Here is a 12,629-nt window from a genome sequence, read left to right as displayed (position 1 = left end):
TGGGTTTACAGCCCATCCTTTTGATTTGAATAAACCTCAAAGCCCAATGGGAATTTCATCTCAAATCATAAGAACTGAATCAAGACTATGCATAATCCATTGTAAACTGTATGTCAACCTACTTTCTCTGCAAACCTCTCCTAGCATTGTGAGAAGATTTGGAAAGCTCAGCAAACCTTGAGGAGAATCTAGTTTCTTGGCTTGTGACCAAACCACAAACCTTAGAAATTGATTTTCTTCTCCTTGCAAAGGTTTTACAGAGTTCTCATTGCCCTGCAGTTGTGTTCAAGGCGACTCTTTGCTTTTCTGTGCTTGTCTCTTGTACTGCTTCTAAAGTGAGAAAAACCCTTCCTGCAGTTAGCAGAAAACTACCTCCTTCACCTTTGGACATTTTCCCTACCCCAGTTTCCATAAAAAAAGAACAAATTGTGAGGACAGATTTTTAAATGTATAATGTGTATAAATCTCAGTATAAAGTTGTTTTCTTTTAATTTTTAAATCTTACCTTTATTTCTCCATATACCATTTCTTCTGATGACTTCAATTGCCTTCAAGGTAGACTATATCTTTGTGTTCGTGTAGTCCAAAACACAGCTGGACCATGATCCTGTGTGGGGCCTCTGGGCACCTCTACAATGTAAATAACTACTACTACTACTACTACTACTGGTACTACTACTACTACTATTAGCCTCTTGTACAATTTATGTGAGCAATAGCACACATTATAGGAGTAAACCTTTAATGAACAAAGTTTCTTGGTGCCAGACAAGTTTTTGTTGGTCAGGAGTCCTGTTCTGACTCTAACAGCTAACAATTGTGGGAGCAATTCCTCATACCAACCACCCCTCTTTGGGGCTGTAAATTCTCCTCTTTGAACCTTATAAATCCATTGACCTCTACAACTTGGCACTTTGCATTAGAATAAATGACCCACCTGCTAATGAAATTATTGAAACAAAGCATACATTTTACTGACCTGGCTCCACGTTTTTTCAAATGCTGACTTGGAAATCTCTAGGGAAAGTCATCTGCTTAAAAAAAAGTGGTTTTCTAAACTAATTCCTTGGCTTTATTTAAACATTTAAAATATATGTTGAAATGCTGTATGAAATAGTGCCAAAAAGTGAATAATAGTGGATATTATTTTTAAATGTTCATCTGTAACTACATCTTTCTAAACTTAAAATTTATGTTTCATGAGAGTTTTTTCAGGGAGGAATGCATTATATTTTAAAAAGAAATTAATGACCTTCAGTAAAAGTAGAGATGTCTGGCAACTCTACTTTGTGTGTAGTAATAAAAATGGTTTATTGGCCTAACACAGTTAAATGCAGGAGCCAAATTATACTCAGGCTCAACTTCATATCTTGCGTGACTCTGGGGGCATCATTTGCTGACCTGGATTCCTCCCTTTCTCCAATCCCACTTCTTTTTCTGCCTGAAAGCAAAGTTTAGATGAAGTAAAGTAAATAGCTTTTCTTTCATTTAGCTGTATTTGTTTTCCATTGGCTCCTTTAAAGCAGCACCAGTAATGTCCCTAGAGTTTCCAAACCCATTTATTTTCTATCTACTACCTGCCAACTCAAAGCAGAAGCTAATTCACCCCAGAAGGTTTAACTCCCTTTAGCTGTAGTATCAGGGGCATATCAGTGCCACTGTGTGTAGGTGAAGATCAATAGGCTCAGGAAATATAACAACGACATGACTTGAGGAAAGCAGAGTTTAGAGGTTGATCATGAAAAATCAGAGGGACTTGGTATCTGGTTTTGGCAGTGGAGATTATTCTGGAATAAAAAGGAGTATTCCACAAGGAAAAAGGAAAACTCAAGCCTATTGTAAAAATTGAGTGCTAGTTTAGTAGTTTTCTCTTTTGACTCACAGCACTATTAAGAAGTAAGTTACATAGTCAGGTTAGAGAAGGGTTTTCATGGCTCTGAAGGACTGAAATCCTAATTTTCAAAATATGCCTTAACATCTTGAAGCTTCTCTTCCTCAGTCTCTTCCATGGAAACAATCCATGTGTAGTTTACTTTATGGACTCTATAGACTGAATACTCAATGTCAAAGGTGACAGGAGCTAGTCAGAAAGATCCAAAACCATATATATTATTCATAGAAGTGTAAAATCATCCCCAAAGGAAAAATTATGTGAAACACTTACCATAATTGTGAATGATTATGTAAGAGTAGGATTTTTTCTGGAATTCTTGTGTTGTGATCCCTGACGAAATATTTTGGCAGAGTTTTGAGATGCAGCTTATATTTCCATACTCTCAAATGCAACTTGTAACCTTTAGCAGTTTTCCTAATCTTGTTGCTAGAGAGTCCTCATTAAAATTTTTTCTGTGCTTTCGTTATATTAATTTAAAAGGACTACTGGTCATCTGATTTTGTATGGTACTAATTTTTACTTATTCTAAAAGTATAGATTTTATATAAGCTAAAGCATTTCTGTGCTGGGAAAAATAAATTGTATGTTGCGGACACAGAAGAGGACAATCGATGATGTTACTACTGTCTGAACTGTTACTTATGCAAGAAACTGAATATCTACAACAGACACTGGGCAGCCCAACAGCTAAACCCCAGTACCTGAATGGTGGAAGGCAAATCACACTTAGAAAATCTTGGATTTAGAAAAAGATTTCCTCTCAAATTTTCAACATCAAGAAATCAGCATTACCCTTGAAATCAGTGTGGCACAAGAGAAAGCTGCAATACCAGCTGGGCAGCTAAGCAGTAGAATACTCTGCATTGATTTTTAACTTTCTTTATCTCTGTGGATATAATTTGTCCTAGGTCCCCCCTTCAACCGTGAAGATTTCTTAGAGGAAGGCAGAAAAAAACAGTCTCTTGAATGCAAGCCAGACAATGGTATGTTCACAGAAAAATTATTTCTAACAGTTTAAGGTGACTCTTTGAGCCTTGAAAGACGACATTTGCCCGTGCTACGAACACCAGCTACAGCATCAGTAAACCCATTCTCTTCAACACCAAGGAAAAACGGGAAAAATGGGCATATGCACATACATATGATGAGTGGTGAGACAGGTGAGTATCCTAATCATCCAGCCGGATCCAAATGTACCTCACTCGAGATCCAGTCCATAGTCATCATTACACCGTCATGAGAAAGACTGAACAATCTCTGAAACTGTGAAATGTGTTTTCCTCCACGTGCTGCGGTCCAATCAACATCTCAGCTTCTCCTCAGCAAACCGAGAATCTCTGTTCTATAAACCTTATAAGCCATCTATCCAGTGAAATTATACCAAAATGCCTATATTGACATGACATGCTGAGAGAGTTGGGGCTGCTCAGCCTGGACAAGAGAAGGCTACAGGGAGACCTTAGAGCACTATCCAGTACCTGAAGGTGACCTACAAGAAGGCTGCAGAGGAACTGCTTACAAAGGCTTGCAATGATAGGAGAAGAGGGAATGGCTTTGAGGTGAAAAAGAATAGATTTAGATTGGATATTAGGAAGAAATTCTTTACTATGTGGGTGGTGAGACACTAGAACAAGTTGCCCAGAGAAACCATGGATGCCCCATCCCTGGAAACGTTCAAGACCACTATGAATGAGGCCCTGAGAAACCTGGTCTTGTGGAAACTGTCCCTGCCCATGGCAGGGATGTGTTGGAATTAGATTATCTTAAGGTCCCTTCCAGCCCAGGCAGTTATACAATTCTAGGATTATATGATTCTATGGTTCTATGATATTATATTCTTACCATGTGGACACTGGCTTGTATTAACTCCACCTAAGTTTAGACACTTAAGTGAGGCATCTAAGTTAGGAAAATAAAAACCTTGGACACCTCAGTTTCAAAGAAAGGTTGTTTAAGTACTACACAATTAGAATGATTATTAAATGTAGAAGGGTTGAATTCAGGTCAAGAACTGGACAGTACCAGTAAAGAGGAAGTCTTAGTAATGACATGCTAGGCTGTAAACTCACTTCCATCTATATGATCCTCTTCCTCTTACATTTAAATTCATTCCCCATGCAAAGACAGTTTTATGCTCCCACTCTGTATGTGCCAGCCTACTTGCCTGTGCTTCCTCATTCTCAGTTTCTCAATAAATTGTGACTCTCTCACACACATTCTGTATCTGACAAAAGGGATGAGATCTCGAACATTATTCAGGTCCCATATATAATTTTTTATGAAAGCAGGTGAGCAGACAGAGAAGAGAGATGCAGTAACTTTTTCAGCTAAAAGATGGGTTATAATATGAACTTATGACTTCTTTGATACTGGACAATCCGTTCATGGAAGAAATTTTATAAATTATCAGCTTGGAAAACCCTCAGATGGATCTCAACTGTTCACATATATTAGAGTCTAGCAATCATGGGTGAATGGGCTGAAATTGGTTAAGAAATCCTTATCTTTATAAAATAGACTACATGGGACTTTTATAACTACATATTTTATGACTACAACCTTTTTACGATTTTAATATACTTATCCAAATGGTAAAAATGCAAAAGTATTTTCTATATCTTATCAAAATTGGCATAAAAACCCTTAAAAATTCAGTGGGAAGGGGAATTGTCTACATTACAGAGAAGAGGAGGATCAGGAAATATTTTAATGACAGTTCATTCACCAACCAGAAAGAGTTAGCAAGAATGTGTTTGCTTATGTTTTTTTTCCCACGAATGTTTCACAAACCACCTACTCATGCACACACATAGATCTCATCCCTAACATTTGGATTCCTCTTAATCAAAAACTGAAAAACATTTTGTTAAATTTTTTATCTTTTTGATCTTTAATTCTTACCAGTCAAAAACCCCACTTCTTCATTGAAAAAAAAATATCTTAAAAATGTTTTGACCAGACAAAGTTTTGTCCATATAAAAACTGCATTTAAGTTTAAGCAAATTCTAGAAAAGAAATAGATATTATTGATGTCAAACTCATTCTCCACATAGGATTAGCAATGTGACAGTTCTAGAAAACTGCTGCTGCTGCCACTCTCTTCTGCTCTGACACAGAAGACATTTGAAGTTATGACTGTGACTACGGATTGTGAGACTGAGAGGAACAGGACCCTAAATTCATGTAAAACTGGGTGATATTTGGGGTTGCCTTTTAACCTGTAATTGGAAGATGGGCAGCTTGTGAAGGTTTGGAACCTTTTTAAGAAGTAGTCCTGGGCTACCTTACAACCAAAGCTACTTTGAGTTCTTAAAGTAAGTTTGACCTATTATGTCACATGAAACCCGTTTAATAGTGTAAGAATTTAAACCACTTTAAGAGTTTCACATGCAACTGATAGAAAAAAAAAGTAATATCCTGAGGTTTCAAAGGAGAAGTGGTGGGTTGTACAGTGCAAAATCATTCATGACATAGTGTTGTAGCATGGGCATCTGAACTAGTGTCAGAATTTAGGGTGACCATTTTGGTCTGACTTCATGTAAAAATGATGTCGCTGACATCATCTGATATTTTTGGAGGTGGTCTTCACCATGTCCCTTTATTCCCATTCAAATTGTTGGACTTCTGTGCTGCTTTTGATGTGACTGGTTACAGAAACCTGTCATGTTGCTGAATCACAGTTGAGTTGGAAGGGACCCACTGAGTCCAACTCTTAGCCCTGCACAGGACCATCACACCCCAAAAATCACACTATGTGGCCTAGAGCATAATCCTTCTTGAACTCTGTCAGGCTTAGTGCTGTGACCACTTCCCTGGGGAGCCTGTTCCAGTGTTCAACACCCTCTGGGGGAAGAAAATTTTTCTAATATCCAATCTAAGCTTCCCTGACACAACTTCAGGCCATTCCATCAGGTCTTGTCACTGGTTACCAGAGAAAAGTGCCTGAAGGCAGTGCCTGGGTGTTGCTTTAGTTATTTCTCTGAGATTGAATACAGAATTATTACTAACTTTTGCTTCCCCCAAGGAAAAGTATATTTCAAAGCACTAAATGTTTTCCTTTGCTCTTGGAGATTCGATAACTGGAATAAGGCAGAAGAGTATGCAGAGTGGAAGAAGGAACTGCTTCAAGTTTGGCAACCAGCACGAGAAGGTTTCTTGTTGGAAAATAGGGAAGACTTCACTGAAAACAAACCAGTTTATCGAAACAAGAATTCAAACCCAGGATCTTACTCATCCCTGGTGCATATGCAGACCTAAGATGTACCAGATATTCTCTCTCACCCATATTTGCAGCACAAAGAGTACAGACCATCTTCTAAACATTCCTGCCTAAACTGGGCTCCATGGGCAGCATTCTAATTCTAAGGCAGCTCTCACGCAGGTGTGGATCCATTTTTCTGAGGGAGAATGAAGCAACTCATATACTTTATAAAGTGCAATAGTTTCTTCTCCCAGGTAACAGGACACACAGAGCAAAACGTCAGACACAGTCGACCTACTGAACACAAGTTAACAAGATCTTGAACAATTTTCTGCAAAGGAGTGTGATGAGCCCATTATGAGGAATGATGTGGGCCCTCTGTGGGCTCTCAGTGTTTCAACTGTATCATTATTTGTCATATTTACAGTATATGACAAATGAGCTAAAGGGAGAAAAACGTGGACTGGAAAGAGATTAGATCATCTGGGATGAAAAACTGCCAACACTGAGGCTTTACACCAAAAGAAAAGTTATAATCATGCCTTACATAAAGTGCATGTAAGCTCTGCAGCTACCTTGAAAAAATGCCCCCCTTCAGGACATTTCTTACCTTTTCTTCTACACACAGTTCCCCATCTCATTTATCTTTGAGGTAAATATGCATTTTCCTTCTTCTTTGTCCTCTCCTGCAGAAAACATTATATGTGGAAACATGAGCATACTGTGGTTTGAATTCCTTCCACCCTTTCAGAAATTATTAAGCATCCAGCCATATTTCTAATCACTTTTATGTTCCATTGACCAAGCTCTTTTCCCAATAGCACTGTCATTTAATACTAAATACCACTGAAGCCTGAGTGTTTTACAAAGGTTTCTGCCTCATATTAGTTGTTTGGTTTTTTTACCCTTGAGGTGTATTTCTGCATCACCTTTGACATCTGTGTATGCAACCCTATCTCAGTGCAACTCACCTTAGAAAGCTTTGTCCTTACGTGGCTTTACTCAGCTTACAAGATGCTGTTTTACAGGTACTTCAAATGGATGCAGAGGTGAGATGGCCTTTAAAATTTGACCTACACAAAACACATTTATGAGAACTTGATGGCATAAAGTGTAATGTACAATATGTGTCTAAGTATTTAAAATGTATACTACAGAATGAGACATTTTACTGGCTGAAATCATATAATTTAACTTGTGGCAATGACCTCCTGCTGTTCAACATATTTTCTGCGTGTGCATAGACATTACATGGAAGGAAAAACCATACTATAGGCAGCTCTAATAAGACCAAGGTATTCAATGAAATTCAATTCCTATTTTCTGTAGCACTCCTTTTACCATTGAACAGCTTCTTATTCTTTCTTTACATTTTTTTTCCTCCTCTCCTGAGCTCTCTTTCTTACAGAGTTCAGGACTATGATGATGTTTCCTCTCCTGACACATCCATCCTACATTGATCATACAGAGCAGGAGGCTGACAGATAATGTTGAACAGCTTTCCATGGGAACTCGGATTATGCAAGTACAGTTTGATCTCCACAATGGTTCAGAACCACTCAGATACACACTGTGCACTGCTGCCAAAAGTTTGTCTCCAGGCTACTAGAGAGATATTTAAGGCACTGTGATGTTTAAACAGAAAAAATATGTCTTTTATTAATCATATTTGCACAACTGATCAGGAAAATTCATTTCTTATGTTTTCAGAATTAATTTTGTGGAGCAAAGTGAAGTCAGATTAACCTATAGACCTAAGCAAAACTATGGCTTCTTTGTTCCAGGCTGGAGAAAGGCCAAATCACATTATAGCATACTTTACTGGTAAGGTTATATCTTAGGAAAACCCCAACAGGCTTTGACAAGGAACCAGTATCTAATAGAGTTAGTAACTGACTATACAGTTCTGTCTTGTACTATTTCCAGATTTTTACATTATAAACCTCATAGTTATCAGTTTTATTGTGACTATGATTCTAGATAGATAAATATATCACATAGACGCTTTGGTGACACTTTGGCAAATGAAAGAGTCACTTTTTGCCCAGACAGTCCATTCACAGAGATGTCGAGAACATCTATGTCAGACTCTTGGAACATATCAGCTTCTATTTTTCCATTGTGCATCACTTGATTTTCTATTGGTCTTTTTTTGCTCTTTAAGAACTTCTTTTTCTTTCCACTATTCCACCATCTTTCAATGTGATTAATCTAAATTTATGGCTTAAAAATTTTATCCAAATATATGGTTTCTGGTTAACAGTCCATTGCCTACTACATTTAAAAAACTGGGGCAAAAGTTTAAAATACGCTGACCTTTTTAGGTAGGATGTTGTAATTACCTAACCAATCTTTTCTGTATTTTCAGAAGTGTTGAGAACTGCTGAATCTACTGAAGTTAGTGGGAACTTTGCCTTCTCAGCATGTCTGAAAACTGGACTTTAATTAACCTTTTGTTGGTTATTAAACTATCTATGTGTTCAGACAGTAGCATAAAATTCTAATGACTTCAGTTTTCTGGTTGTTTTCAATGGTGTACAAAAATATCCACAAGCAGATGGTGTGATAAGGAAGTTGATGCTTTTATTGCAAATCCATACTCTACATCTCTTTTAACCTTAATTATGTTCTATTGCTTAAACAGAGTGTATTTTACATAGGGTGTCCAAATAAGATAACATATAAGAACTTCAGAAACAGTTTTTTTAACTACACTTTCCAGTCAGAGTGGCTAACTAAACCTGTGTCTTCACTGCCAAGTACAACAGCTCTTCCTTCTAGTTCTTCCTTCAACTTTCAGGAATGGCAGAGGAAATAGGTGTTTCCTACATACCCTACCAGTCACAATGATATCAGAGGGATTGATTTTATACCCTCTAAGGTCTAGGTGAAACCAGTGGAGGAAATGCCTTAGTTGTCTTAATAATTAGAAATCCATTTAATTTTATATTTGTTTAGAGAGTGAAAGAGAAACTTCAAGGTCTTTTTTTCATGGCATCATCACACAGTAATATACTTTCTTTACACAACAAAGACATTTGATTACTTTAGTAAGATACCAAGGGACTAAGACAAACCATTCTAGACCACTGACCTCCATTCATTTTGCTTATATTTTAGTTTAGCCTTCTTCATTTACATACCAGTACAGTACTACCTTAGCCCCATTGTGCTAAGCCTCATTCCAAACCATGGGGAAGCATAAGAAGTATTTGGATGTAGAAGTTGTATATATACCATACCATTAAATTTTCTAACTATTTCAAGGTTCAGAGTTAATTAGAAATAAATGGAACTACTGCAATTGAATCCAGATTATTATTCTGAACATACAAAAGTCTGAATATATTTGATTTTGTTTATCCCAAACCTAATTTCAGGAAGGTTTGGTCCCACAAAGCATTGAATCCCTTTCACTTGCAATGAAATCAGGTGTTAAAAGTTGGTTGGGATCCTTCATTTCTACCTTTTCCTTGAGAATCAGCCAAATGACTTGCAGTGGAACTCTCTTTCCAGAAGGAAATAAAAAAAACCAAACAAAAACAAAAACCAAAACCCAAAAAACCCTGCAACCATCCATCTCAATGAATATTTTTCATATCCAAACAATAAAAGCATCAGGCTTAAGTATCAGACTTAAAACTGTCAAGTTACTGGCCAAAAGAGATGTTAGTGTTTCACATAATGTAATGTATACATTTAGGCAGTTTCATGGTTCACTCAGTTCCTCCAGTTTCTTTTTCATTTGGGATCCATTCCGGTCCCTGTCACTGAGACCCAGACTCTTTATTTGGCTATAAAAGCTTCACAGCAGAATAGCCTGGATTGTGTTGAACCTTGGGATACTTACACAAGTCTGGATGATCTTGGAAGGAAAAGCTCTAAAGGTACAGTGCTAAGGTAGCACTAAAGATAGAGCTAATAATAATACAGCTAATAATAATACAACTAATAATACAACTAATATCTCTAAAGGTACAGGACTTTTAAGGCAAATAAATTGGCTGTAGGAAAGATCTCAAGAAGGTATTATTAATGATGAGTTTGAAAGCCTTCCTTCTCAATATTTTCAAACCAACATAAACATGAATTCTGCTTTATTTTTCAGCATTATGAAACTTTAACAGCACTGAACTGTAAAATAGACTAAATCAATCTTCTTCTTTCCTCTCCAGAGTACCTTCAAATCCTTCTGTTAAATTTCTACACTCTGTCACAGACATATTTTTATACTTCTCTGTAATTTCTTTGTCTCAGCTTTGAAGATAAGAGAAATGATCCTATTACCTTGAGGAGAGGATTTCTAATAAAAATTTATAACGAAATGTTTAAGTGCCATCCCCTTGTCTCTCTATTTTTCCTTTTATTCTCCTTCTCTGTTGTCAGTGAGGAAATAAATGTTTGCACTGACATGACCATTTTTGTATGTAAATATAGGCAGAGCAAGGGAAAGAAAGATTTTATACTATTTCCTGTAAAATCCATTACTGGATCAGATATGGTAATAGTTATAACTGGCCAGAGTTTTCCTCAGATCACTCTGTTGGAGCATACATGGGATTCACTCAAAAGAAGTGAATTTAAAGGATTTGGTCCCAGAACTCCCAGGGGAGTAGATACACTGATGGGAAAGGCTGCTCTGGTGCCTACCTGCTCCTCCACCCCCAGGCAGCTGAGCTCCCCTTTCCCTGGTCATTCCTGCTCCTGAGAAGATTTAGGAAAAGAGAAGAGTCAGTGCAAAATTAAATGCAGTCTTTAGTTTCAAACTGCACTAACATCTGGATACATCTGAATATGATTACTGGATGGGATATTGCATGTTTCGTGGTGCTATGTTTTTCTTGTCCCCAGTATTTTCCACCCCTTGTCAGTCACTGATGGAACTTTTGATGCACAGGTATATGCCGTCACATTGCATATTTTGACTTTTCTGCCAGTATTTAGGAGTCAGGAACAAGCATTCTAGTTTTCATGTACAAGTCAAGGGATTTGAACTTTTCACATTGTCATTCTTGTGTTTTCTCACTTTCTGTGGTACTCTTCTGTCCCATTTTCTGTCCATCAAAATGTTCTCCTGGCTTAATTTTTTTCCTCAAAATACTGTTCTTCTGTGAGGCTTGCAAAGTGCTCAGAAAGGACTTTGTAGTGAGTGTGCTACATGTCCAAGTTCATTTATTCTTTTCTGATGGTTAACAGAGTGAATTTTTATATAAATTTTTACATGAATATAATTTTGCATTGATTTAATTTATGAATTAAGAAAGTCATTCTTGTTCACAAAAGTACATTAAATATTTTAATTAAATGTTTCATATTTTTGTCATTCACTTTACACGTTGACTAAAAGAGTGTCAGATTTTTTAAGAAGTGTCTCTTGGGACAGTTTTCTACATTTTTTTTGCACACTTTGACAGTTTCACTGGGTTATTTCAAGAGAAGTCTTAAAGACCTAAAGTTAAATCTAGATTTTTGAAACTATACTGCTATGAAAAAGGAATAACCAATGGAAATATGCTAGAAATTAGTTTAAATACAACTTGTTGATCAAATAAAAAACCTCCTCTACTAAGAGTTGGATTGTACTTAGTCTCCTCTTGTAACAAAGCTGCAATTCCTGTTTCAATCCCAACTTTCATACTTTCATAGCTTTTCAAAGCTTGATAAGAAAGATATCTCAGTTATTCCATAACTGTGATAACTATGCTGAAATAGTCCAGTGCCTTCTGGACACCACCCTTCTACCTCCACAAGCAGGAGAAACAAAATCCTGGTGTATTCAGTACCTGTAGGGGAAGCCTGTTGGAGGGCTACTCTGTTGCTGAAACTTTACTGTCTTCCCAAGAACTAGTTGTCTTTTTTCTCTAAAACAGATCCCTACTTGGTAGGTTGCCTGGCTCAGTAAAGCCCATGGTGCTTGACCACCTTTTGCAAAGGAAGAAAAGTAATAAATTTACTGATTTTTTTCCATTAATGAGTTTGAATTCTCATTCCACAAGAAACGTCAACACTTTTAAATTCATTTTAGAAAAAAATCTGCTTTCAGGTTTCAGACTTTTCCAAGGATGGAGAATTCCCATTCCTGCTCTTACCTGATTTTGACTGTTTATACACAGGAAAGTTCTTGACGCCATTTTAACCCAAGTTTGCCATCTATTATGGGCACCCTTGCATGATCTTTCCCTGCTTCTCTGTAATTTAACAAAAATACAGTAGATGGTAATTCAGGCCTGCATTTCTTAAATTTAGCTAATAAAAAGTGTTTAAATCCATGCTGAGTTTCTAATTTTTTGTTCGGGGCACAGTTATCCCCTACAGTAAGTACATATTTCAGGCAGAGGAAAATAACTTGATTGTAAGATAAAAGACACTAAACCAATAGCTGTCAGATGCAGCAGCTAAGAGAGAATCATAAAAGCAGAAGGAGGTTAATGCACAGAATGTAATGATTCTCTTACAGGCAGTTTTAAGTAGGCTGCACTGAGGGGTTGTATACTCTAGTTGTAAATACTAGGTTGGGTGATTGAAATTCCTGCT

Source organism: Myiozetetes cayanensis, unplaced genomic scaffold (assembly GCF_022539395.1).
Source record: "Myiozetetes cayanensis isolate MyiCay16 unplaced genomic scaffold, myiCay2020 scf2-11, whole genome shotgun sequence".
NCBI classification, from domain to species: domain Eukaryota; kingdom Metazoa; phylum Chordata; class Aves; order Passeriformes; family Tyrannidae; genus Myiozetetes; species Myiozetetes cayanensis.
The sequence above is the reverse complement of the archived record's forward strand: the minus strand, read 5'-3'. Positions refer to the sequence as shown.